Below are 13274 nucleotides of genomic sequence, written 5' to 3' on the forward strand. Positions count from 1 at the left end.
TTTACACAATGTATATAAAACAGTTAAGCAACTTATGATAGTTACATTACCTATATTTGTAATTGTGCACATTATTGCATAAAATACATTGACGTAATTCGAGTTGGTTCTTGGGTCCAAATATTACACTATGTAATTCTCGTATTTGAACCTGAAAAACCTGAACCCGATAAAAGATAATCTCGAACCCAATTCAAAGTAATTCTGGTTGGTTCTTGGGTCCAAATTCTGGGTTTCGGGTGAACCCGAATAAATTTTTTGTTTTAAAACCATATAATAATATGCCTATATCGAATGTTGTCATTCCACCTATTATGGACAAATTGTTTATTGTTTATTAATGTTTTCGATTTATGAATAAAAGCAACATAATCGAACACCCTAATCATGACATATTGAAGACGATTATATTAGTTTTGTTTATTATGGTTAGACTTTGTAAAATTTTACTAGTTTTTAGATTGTTTTACGATGTTATTTTTGTTTTGATATTGGTTATTTATGTTATGTGTGAAAAAGAGCATGTTAGCTTTTGTTTTTGTGTTGTAGTTTTTTTAATCTTTGTTTGTTTTTAAGGATACTCGAAAACCATTAACCCAACCTGAATAACCGACCCGAAAACTCGAAACCTGAAAAACTAATCCGAAGAGCACCTCCTCTGGCAGAAAGTCTCTGATCAAGATCAAGATATGTAAATATGTATAGGTAGGTACTCTCTACTCTAATTATTTAAATAAGCATGGATCAATATATGTAAATATCAAAATATGTATAGGTAGGTACTCTATACTCTAATTATTTAATTAAGCATGTATCATGTTCTATTAAAGAAATTTATGTTTCAACATATATGATGAAAACATGCAATACCTATTTGTTGATTCCTATTAAATTAAAGCTAATTGTGCCTAAAATTTAGGCAATCATCACCATTACTTGCTGTTTTTATTTCCTATTATGGAATTATAAGATCTTTTAGGTGTATTAGTGTATGATTAAGACAAAAATATTATTATTATTATTATTAATAATATTATTATTATTATTATTATTATTATTATTATTATTATTATTTGCTACAAGTCACATGTATCTTAGATCTTGTGGGTGTGTATAATTGATACCAACCATAGCAGTGCATTATTTCATCACTTCTTTGCCAAAGAGCAAAGGACAACTCACTATTTATTTATTTATTATTTATTTATTTCATGATACTATTATAATGTGATTAATATTGGTATCTTAGTGTTGAGTAGATCTCACTTACTACTAATTTAATTATACTGTACTTGCATGATTTTGTAACCATCAATAATTGCCTCAAGGCATGGGTTGATTACCAATTTGGCAATTTACAATACCATATAAATTGAGAATGCCTCACCCAAAAATATATGTATTACATCATTTATATATTTATTTTTAACTAAAATATAGCCCGTATAATAAACAGATAGTTAAGAAAATTCAATAGAAAAGTTAAATTTGATAATATACACAATAACAAACCTTATGAATTCATAAGATATATATGGTGATAAATAAAATTTTATAAAGGTCTATTTTTAACTTTGTTAGTATTCTATAAATGATAATTGTATTAGTCGGTATCCTGATTGATTACAATAGTTGAATAACATGTGAAATGATGGTTTTGTTTTAGTAGTATAGGTAGAATCTTAAGTTTTATGTATCGTAAGAGATATTAAACTTTAATAATATGCGTGTATTAATGTATTTGACAATGTCACCGTTTATTTCCACACAAACAACCAAGTCATAAAAAAACAACCGGGGTTAGACTCCGCTAGTAAAAAAAGCTTGATGAAGGAAAATAAGTTGAAATTAGAACTATCGTGGCACATTTCTTAACTTGGGCTTAGCGTCGGCCAATGAGTCAGAGCTGAAATTATTAAAATCCAATATTCATTATACTTATCAAATTAACTTACTTATAGTTGAACGTTTTGACGTTTACTTTTCGATCGTTTTAATAGTCCCGCCGCAAAGCATAAATCCAACACCCCCTTCAACACATATGTTCAATACCCCCACCCCCCTCCCCGCTCTTCTTAACACACCAGTTCCTATAAAACGTTTCAACGTTACCTTTTTATGTTTTAACGTTTCCACAGCAACGCGTGGTTTAATTCTAGTTATTAAAAAATACTTGAAAAATACATGAACAAATTTTTTAATTTCTCTAATTATGTGCAAAAAATGTGAAATAAACAAATAATTCAATAACATGACAACCACACAAAAACCCTTAACAAAGAACCACAATTGAGTTCGAAGATGATATCCATTTATGGTGGGGCCCACTCAAATTGTGGACGTACATCAATACCCAAAGTCTAATTGACATGTGTACAATATACTCCACCAAAAGGTGATCGTCTCTCATATGATTGATTACAAAGTCAGGATAATATATATATACTAAGATATATAAACAAGTTAAGATATATGAAATAAGATCTTTAATATATAAAATAAGCATCTTTAATAAATCATTAATTTTTTGTTTTAACGGTAAATATTACACCAGTTTTGTACACATGTTAATAGATATCTTGATATCATATATATATAGGGGAAGGTTAACGTATAAATGAAATTAACGTGCTAAACGTGAGAATCAAGTAGAGTAATTATATATACAAGTAGAGTAATTATGTAATTACATCATAGAGTAATTATTATAGAGTAATTACATAATTACTCTACTTGTATATATAAAAACTCTACTTGATTCTCATGTTTAGCATGTTAATTTCATTTGTATTTGATCCAAACCCTATATATATATATATATGGTTATAGAATTAACTAGACGCTAGTCAAGTTGTATATAAAGAGACTGGTGATTAATTGGATTGGAATATTCTATGGAGTTTTTGAAAAATTATATATAAGAGTTAATATAAATACTTCAAACTTTACATAGTATATATCAAACATAAACAACTATACATATATATAACAAATCGATGAGAAAAATCAATAAATGGGGTTAACGGGTTAAAACCAAGTTTCGGTTGCCTCAAAAAATTTAAAAGTTTTAAAAAATTATTAAAAAATAAAAAGTGTTTGGTTTGGACTGATTTGACCCGATTTGGGTTTGTTTTGGGCCGACTAGGTAAAACTACCGATTAGCTAAAAACTCATTGGCCTAGGGGCGCCTCGATTAATCCCAATCCAGGACCAGTTTTTACAACACTGGTTGCAAGACCTTTGGATGTTACAATAGTAGTATTATAGTCACTCTTGTGTCATTTATATGAGTACTGATTTGTCAGAGTCTGATTACTTCTCAATTTCTTATTTTTTAATACTTTTTTAAGACGATTTCTTAGTTTTTGCTATTTATGGAACTTGACTTTAAGACCTGTTAAACCCTTCTAACTTAAGGTGTTTAAAGGTTTTGTTTTTGTCAATGGATCACCACCCAATTAGTACTCTTTTCATACTCAGGTGTGTTTGGTTTACATTTTTTTTCTTTTTGAAAGGAGTTGGATATTCTCAGGGTGAAATCCTTCACATTTTAAAATGATCGTTGAAACTCTTTAAATAAAGAAATTCGTTGGAATTAATTCTATATCATTTGACATCCAATGCGTTACATAATTGAAATTCTAATTCCAACATAATCCGTGAACCAAACATATAAAGAAATGAATATCGTATTCCAGTTATATTTAACTATGTGAAACAAGCACACCCTTATAATATGTTATAGCACTTGACACAACAAACCCGACCTACTTAACCAAGAGAAACAACCCAACAAGTTGTTGTAAGTTGTAGCGGTCTACACATAATGTCTACGATTATGAATTCATGAGTAATTAGGTAGACGCTCTTCAAGTGAGTTACATAAATAACATGGGTTACGTGATAAGCAATTTAATGATGAGTGACTTCTTAGAACACCCCTTTTTAGTTAAATTAAAACCAAAGCCATATTAATATTAAGTGTCATTCATGCATCGTTCGGGATGGTGGTGTAAACCTCGTCAACGAGTGACATTTAGTCTTTGGGGGTATTTATTACACCAATGCTTTTGAATATATGATTTAAGTGGTGCATAAAGCATGAATTATAGCGTGGCATGTATTATAGGGTTTTGTGTGGCCTTCTTTTAATTTTACATGTTTACACTAAATTATTATTAGTAATGGACTAATGGTGAAAGTTTTGTCACTACATTATCTTTCACATCATCTTATCATTTTCAATATTGTGTCATATGTGCTCATCATGTGTAATTGATTCCTTAAAAGGGTAGAGACAAATTGAATGTGAAGTTAAAATAATTATTATGTAGGAACAATTAATTTTTATCAAATATATTTTTTTTAAACAGTCATTTGTATTACTGACAGGTTATCAACCTATCAGATCGTCCCCATTTTATCTTTAGGAAAAAACCAAACCACTATATATGAGAAAATCTACTGGCCCAACCTGAAATTCTATAATTTTTATAATCATAACTGAGACTTAAACTCAATACATTTTTATTTTCCTTTCTAAATTGAATTATTTAGATGTCTCACCTCAACTACTTTGAGTTAAGGATCATTGACACTTTATCGAGTATTTACATTAACTTCTATTAAAAATATTATTTACATTTACTTATACCATCTCCAACCAAAAACCTCAAAACACTTACAAATATGTTAAGTTAGTTGTCACAACATATTTTTAATCACAAAACAAAAACATTATTTTTCTTGCAAACCCAAACACCCTTATAACTCTTTTACAGTTTCTTATAATGACCACTATTTACATATACCTTTGATAATCAAGTCTTTTTTTTTTAAATATAAAAATCAAATTACTTATAAATAATTTAATCAACTTTAACTTATTATAATAAAAAATACTTTTTAGTAAAATAAGTTATATAAATTGAAGTATTGTACACAAAAAATAAAGCTAGTGTATAAAGTTATATAAACAAATATTTTTAAACATCACTTCATTTAAATGATTTCAAACTAGAACTAATGCAGTGTACAAACCAGTAAACATTTTTTTACAAATCCTGCTCGACCCGTCTCTTGCCCGAAGATGCCTCCTCCACGGGTCTTCATCTCCAATCGAGCTCTTTTATAGACAATGCCATCTAAGGTTGTTCATGGTCCAGTTTCAAATTTACTAAATGTCCTTTTCACGTTAAAATTTTAATGACTTGTATTTTAATTTGGATGATACCGAAATCTGTAAAAATAATGCAACCATATAAACAACGTGAGTATGGTTACACATGTTTCTATCACCATCTTTATAATATCAAATGAAATCAATATTCTTCAAACTAAGATCAACAAAACATTTGATAACACTAATAATTTCAAACCTGTTTTGGAGATGAATGTTAATTTAGAAAAAAAATAATATTTATCATAACAACTTGATCTTAAAATACTTTAATAATAAAATATAAATGACACATTCATATATTTGTCAAACTATGGAACCTATTCCTCTTCAACATGTTTCAAAGGTTGCAAAAGATTCAATTCAATATTAGGTGTATAAGTTTCAATGGAAGGTAATTTTGGAAAAACAAAAATTGACCGACATGACATCTAATTTTTGTTTTATAGTCTTGTGTTTTAATAATAGAGAATAATGACAATCGACATATGTATATTTTAGGTAAATGTAGCTGTTATTATTATTATTATTATTATTATTATTATTATTATTATTATTATTATTATTATTATTATTATTTTGTTCAAATGAAAGTATGAAACCCCACTTAAATAGTTACATCCACCACGATTGACCGCAGTCATTCAAATAACACGCATAAAATCATTAGACTTCTAAATTTATATGAGACTAACTTTTATTATAAAATTAATAGACTAAATAATTTATTAAATATTAAATTTTCAAAACAATATATAATTTAAATCAAAAGTTTCAGTCGTTGATTAACATAAAGTGAGAAAAGAATAAAAAAAATATATAAACTTAAATAACCAATTAATTGACCCCAAGATGTAGAGGCAAATGACCCTAAATATTATAATTTTATAATCCTAAAAGTTTATGGGCTTCCATGTTCCATGTTCACCAACAGCTTTTGGGTAAATCCCATGAACATAAAATCAAAAAGCATATAATCATGTATCTTCATTTTTCACTAAATATCTTATAAAATTTCAATAACGCTTTATTGTTATAATACTTAAACAAAACAGAACTAGAGATGTAAAAAAACCGGTGGGCAGGTAAACCGGTTTTTGAACCTGCCCACTTCAACAGAAAAAAACCGTTTTGAACGGACCTGACCCGACATAACTCGTTGGTTTGTTATCTCATTCACTCAATCCTGTTTATAATCTGATCCAGTTTGAAAAACACGAAAAAAATATCTTTTTTTGTCCCAAACCTGTTTATAATCCGACTAGTTTTGTACACCTTTAAACAAAACTTGCATAGAGGGGAAAAACCATCAAATAACAGTTCCATGAAGGATTTTAAATAATTTTCAGAACATTGGAAATTATTATAATTAAGTTGCCTTATTATTATTATATTTATTTTAGTTTTATCAAAATTTAATTTTACTAAACAATATATCTTTTTAAATGATCAATAAAATTTTCATTACTCCATAAACAAAACTAGCAAGATGCTAACAACATCAAAATACGACCACCTAACAACACAAAAAACTCATCTAGCGGACATATGCACAAACCGCCCAATTACGTTACAAAACAAAACTAAAATTAACGCCGAACTCTTGGATATATTATTCACATAAAGAAAGCTCAACGCTTTGATATCGGTTAGGATATCATTCATATGCGGCTCTTTACCATCAAACATCACGGAGTTTCTTGCCTTTCAACGACACTAGATTGTTGCAAAACACACCACATGAAATTTTCAATTTTTTTTTTGAACGGCCAACTAAGTAACACCGGGTACCCCGTACGCGGCCCTCATTGGCTAAAGGTAGCCCGAGCCGGCCACTACTCCGGACGGACGGAGCCCCTAGCGGTCCACCTGTTGAGGGATTCACTGGATAAAACCCAGCCCCCACACCCGCCGAACGGCACGACAGCGAGGAGCCGATAAAACCGGGTGAGATCAGGACTCGAACCCTGGCAAGCCAGGGTCATCCCTCATATCTCCCATATAAGTTGGTGATAGTGAGGTTTGATCCCCTACCCCTCACTTGTAAAGTGAATGCTCTCCCATTGAGCCACAACCAACTTATTATTTTCAAATTATAAAAATACAAAATAACTAAGAAAAATATTAATCTAGACCCTAATGCTGCCTAGGGGTGCACAAGCTGGTTTGGATTGAAACCAGTTTGGTTTTGTCAATAAAAGTCAAAACTAGTTTATAACCGGTTTCGGTTCGGGCTGAAACCAACTTCTTGACCAGGTTACGATCGGTTTCGTTTCAGGTTTTGACCGGTTCCGAACCTACGGTTTCAATCGGTTCCAAACTAGTTTCTACATAATCGATTTTAAACGGTTACGCTTTCAATTCGATTTTCACATCACTTTAGTTATTTTTCTTTAGAACGACGACTTTCTTGTATTTAGGCTACCGCACTCTCCAAATTTGGAGAGCCCCGATGCCCCACTCTGGCCAGACTATGTTGTTTTAACCGTGCCCACGCTGGCTTCAGAGTTTAGTTTGAACGTTCTCCCGGGAAATCATACCACCGACTGCCACTTGACAGCCATCGTACCACCACAAGAGCAGGACTCTCTAGCGTAACACACGGTGAGACGAAAACCCAGGTGAGCTCTGGGTTTGAAGTCTTAGCTCAATTCTTCATTGCCAAGATCAGTTTAGTTAACCGATTGTTTTGCCCACCTCACAAAATAATATAATAATAATATAATCTTTTATATATATATATGTTATAATATTAGCCCTAACTATAACAAGCTTAATATGAGACTTGGAGTTAACAAAAAACAATGGAATAAGGAAAATATAAGAATATGAACTTTTACTGATGCCTTAAATCTATCAAGATACATGGTATTTATAATATCAAAAGAACTGTTCCATATACTATTGGGAGGAGGGGACAAGAGTTAATAATTGGTGACAATAATGAAAATGTGTCATACACACAAAAGTGTCGGTGTTCATAACACAAAAGTGTTGGTGTTCATAACACTCCCCCTTGGATGACACTTTTTCAAAACTTCGGGGTCTTGAAGTACCGCCTCATTAAAAACTTTGCTAAAGAAAAACCCAATGGGAAAAAGCTTTAGCTAAGGGAAAAAGAGTGCAGTATATAGCTCCCCCTCAAATTGCAGGTCGTTACATTGTTCGTACATGGCGCATGCCAATATCATGAACATGTTTCCTGAATGTTGCTGTGGGAAGTGCTTTTGTGAAAAGATCAGCTGAGTTGTTGCTGGACTGGACATATCTCATTTCAACCTGATTGTCTTTAATAAGGTCTCGAGTATACTCAAAGTATCTTGGTGGTATATGTTTTGTTCTGTCACTTTTGATATATCCTTCCTTCATTTGCGAGACACAAGCTGCATTATCTTCATAGATAGGAGTTGGAATTCGATCTTTCTCTGGTCCACAAGAAATCAATATGTGTCGTGACATAGATCTTAACCATACACATTCTCTTGAAGCTTCATGCAATGCAATGACTTCAGCATGATTTGAAGAAGTTGCAATGAGTGTTTGTTTCTGAGAACGCCATGAAATCGCAGTTCCTCCATTCTTAAATACATATCCAGTTTGAGATTTTGCTTTATGGGGATCAGATAAATAACCTGCATCTGCATAACCAATTAACCCTTCTTTTGAATCGTTAGGATAAAATAAACCTAAATCAACAGTTCCTTTTAAATACCGAAAAATATGTTTAATGCCATTCCAATGTCTTTTAGTAGGGGATGAACTGAATCTTGCCAATAAATTAACTGCAAAAGAAATGTCAGGTCTTGTACAGTTAGTAAGATACATAAGTGCTCCAATTGCACTGAGGTATGGTACTTCGGGACCAAGAATCTCTTCATTATCTTCGCAAGGACGAAATGGATCATTGTCAACATTGAGTGATCTAACAACCATCGGTGTGCTTAAACGATTTGCTTTGTCCATATTGAAACGTTTTAAGAGTTTCTCAGTATAAGTTGACTGATGCACAAGTATCCCATTATGCATATGCTCAATTTGTAAACCAAGACAATATTTGGTTTTTCCAAGATTTTTCATTTCGAATTCTTTCTTTAAAAGAGCAATTGATTCATTAATTTCTTTTTGTGTCCCAATTAAATTTAGATCGTCAACATACACAGCTATGATCACATATCCTGATGTTGTCTTCTTGATGAAGACACATGGACAAATAAGATTATTTGTGTATCCTTTGCTTATCAAATAATCACTCAAACGATTGTACCACATCCTTCCAGATTGTTTCAGTCCATACAAGGATCTTTGTAATTTGATGGAATACATTTCCTTAGGCTTTGAGCTTATTGCATCGGGGAGTTTAAATCCTTCGGGAATTTTCATATAGATGTCACTATCTAGTGATCCATACAAGTAAGCTGTGACAACATCCATAAGGCGCATCTCTAAATTTTTAGAGACTGCTAAGCTGATTAAATATCTAAACGTAATAGCATCCATGACAGGAGAATACGTTTCTTCATAGTCAATTCCTGGCCTCTGAGAAAAACCTTGAGCTACAAGTCTTGCTTTATATCTTGTAACTTCATTTTTCTCATTTCGTTTTCTCACAAAAACCCATTTATATCCTACAGGTTTCATTGACTTTGGTGTAATGACAATAGGTCCAAAAACCTTTCGATTGTTTAGTGAGTTTAATTCAGCTTGCATAGCATCTTTCCATTTGTTCCAATCTTGTCGATTTTTACAATCATCTACAGATTTTGGTTCAGGGTCATCATTTTCTTCCATGATATCGCTTGCCACAGAATAAGAAAATATATCATCAATATTTTCCATTTCATCTCGATCCCACATTATATGTGATTTACCATAGTTTATTGACAATTCTTTATTGGAATCGTTTATTTCTTCATGAGGAAATGTTATATCATTTATTCTTTCCTGAGGGAAGGTTTTGTCAATCATTCCTTCCTTAGGGTCAGTATCCTTCTCAAAACCCTTTCTTTTTCGAGGATTTTTATCCTTTGAACCGATTGGCCTTCCACGTTTTAAGCGTTTTTGAGATTCATGAGGTGCATTATTATGGTTTTGCTTGCTTGGAATCTCAACTCGAGCTGGAGCATTAGCAGCTGGTATATGAGATTTAGTGACCCTGTTTATATCAGTAAATGCATCAGGTAACTGATTTGCAATTTCTTGTAGATGTATTATTTTTTGAACCTTTGTCTCACTTTGTTTTGATCTTGGGTCTAGGTGTAACAATGATGGCACACACTATGATATATCTCTTTATTGCTTTTTCATTTCTCCCCCTAATGACGGGAACATTGTCTCGTTAAAATGACAATCAGCAAAACGTGCTGTAAATACATCACCTGTTAAAGGTTCAAGGTATCTTATGATGGAAGATGTTTCATATCCAACATATATTCCCAACCTTCTTTGGGGACCCATTTTTGTGCGTTGTGGTGGTGCAATAGGAACATACACGGCACAACCAAAAATTCTAAGATGAGAGATATTTGGCTCATTTCCAGAAACAAGTTGTGTGGGAGAGTATTTATGATTTGCACTTGGTCTCACGCGGATTAATGATCCAGCATGCATAATTGCATGACCCCAAATAGAAACAAGGAGTTTTGTCCTCATTATTAATGGTCTAGCTATTAGTTGTAGGCGTTTGATCAACGACTCGGCTAAGCCATTTTGTGTCTGTACATGAGCAACAGGGTGTTCTACAACAATCCCCACAGACATGCAATAATCATCAAAAGCATGTGATGTAAATTCTCCCGCATTATCAAGCCTTACTCTTTTAATGGTATAATCCGGAAAATGTGCACGTAATTTGATAATTTGAGCAAGAAATTTTGCAAAAGCAACATTACGAGTCGATAATAAAGAGATATTAGACCATCTGCTGGATGCGTCTATTAAGACCATGAAGTATCTAAATGGTCCACATGGTGGATGAATTGGTCCACATATGTCACATTGAATTCTTTCAAGAAACATTGGTGTTTCTTTATCGACTTTTAATGGCGAAGGCCTTGTAATTAATTTTCCAAGAGAACAAGATGTACATTGAGGCATTTTATCTATTTTATGGATCTTTTGACCTTTCAGTGGATGCCCATGTGTATTTTCAATGATCCTTTTCATCATTGTGGATCCTGGATGGCCTAATCTGTCATGCCATAAGTTTATGATACCAGAATCGCAACAATTTTCTTTGACTGCCATATGTGCTTGAGGCACATTTATATATGTATAATGCAAACCAGAATGGATCATTGGCAATTTTTCCAATATTTGATCTTTGCTTATGATATGCAAATATTTTTCATTACTAACAGTCCTTGACTGAGTATCATATCCATTATGAAATATGTTTCTGAAACTCAACAAATTTCTTGTTGATTTTGGGGAAAATAAAGCATTTTATATTTTGAGCTTTGTAGCATTTGGTAATGCTAAATTAGCCTTTCCCACTCCTTCTATCAAGTTTGTAGGACCTGATATTGTATTGATGATCCCTTTTGTTGGTTTCAGTTTATAAAAATATTTTTTAGATCTAAGTATAGTATGCGTGGCTCCACTATCCGCTATACATATATCTTCTTCATTTGTTTGATCTTGTGCTCCGGTGATTTTCATTTTAAATCTTGAAAAATATTAAGAAAAAAAATAAGTGTATAACGAAGACATATGATATTTTAATAAGAACTTTATTTAATTGAAACACAAGTAGTACATGAAAGAGAAACTACATAATTAAAGATAATGAGAACACACTTAATAACTGCATCTAATTATAGTAGTCAAGCAACTTTGTTTCAAAGTTCTACCCCAAAGTCTTCAACGCTCAGCTCAGCATTGATATTATTAAAGTTATCAACATGGTTCACTTCTTTCTCTTTTCCTTTTAGAGAGGCTTGGTACAGTTCACACAGATGTGGAGCTGTGCGACAAGCCTTTGCCCAGTGGTTTGTACTTCCACATCTAAAACATGAAGTGCCATTGTTTTCGGACCTACCAGCTTCATTCCATTTATTTTGGTGGTTGGAATTGGTATTGTGTGGGACATGATAATTATTGGCTCTCTGGTTACGACCACGACCACGGCCACGACCATAAGAGTTATTGTTCCATTTGAATGGATGCTTACGATCATTAAAATGCCTTTTGTCAAAATGACCACGTCCACGTCCACGGCCTCGTCCTTGACTTTGTTCCCATTTATGATCAGAATTTTTATGAGAACTTTTGTGAGCAACATGTGCTTCTGGTATTGCTAATGAACCCGTGGGACGAGATTGATGATTTTTCATCAATAACTCATTATTTTTCTCTGCTACAAGGAGTAATGCATTTAGATCAGAATATCTCCTAAAATTCTGCAAACGATAATGTGTTTGCAAGTTTATATTTGATGCATGAAATGTGGAGAAAGTTTTCTCTAACTTTTCTTCCTCTGTTACGGGATACCCACAAAATTCTAGCTTTGAACAAATTCGGTATAAAGCAGAGGTGTAATCATTTACCCTCTTAAAATCTTGGAACCTAAGACTGTTCCATTCATCTCTAGAAGTAGGAAGTAAAACTTCCTTTAGATGACCGAATCTGCTTTTCAAATCTTCCCATATCATATATGGGTTATCATAATTAAAATACTCATGCTGTAGTAATTCATCAATATGTTTATGGATGAAAACATCAGCTCTTGCTTTATCCTGGTCAGAGCAATCATTGTGTTCTTGGATTGTGTCTAACACATCCATAGATTTTAAATGTCTTTTGACATTTGCTGTCCAAGACATATAATTTTCTCCAGAAATGTTGAGTGCAGGGAATTCGAGTTTTGCTATATTTGACATTTTGTTGCTAAACATAATAGAGCAAATAATAAGATAAATATTAGAATCCATATATATCAATCAACAATGAGATACAATACATTGGTAGAGCTATAAACATATAAAAGAAAAAGAAAATGCCGAAATCTTCAGATGGGAGATTAAAAATTAGAATGAGAAGTAGTATAAGCATTACAGTGACCAACAGCAAAACCGGGTGAATCATTTTGAGAATTTTA

The sequence above is a fragment of the Bidens hawaiensis genome, unplaced genomic scaffold (genome assembly GCF_021521415.1).
Source record: "Bidens hawaiensis isolate Kalapana, Puna unplaced genomic scaffold, B.hawaiensis_p1.1 tig00004105_1, whole genome shotgun sequence".
In the NCBI taxonomy this organism is placed as follows: domain Eukaryota; kingdom Viridiplantae; phylum Streptophyta; class Magnoliopsida; order Asterales; family Asteraceae; genus Bidens; species Bidens hawaiensis.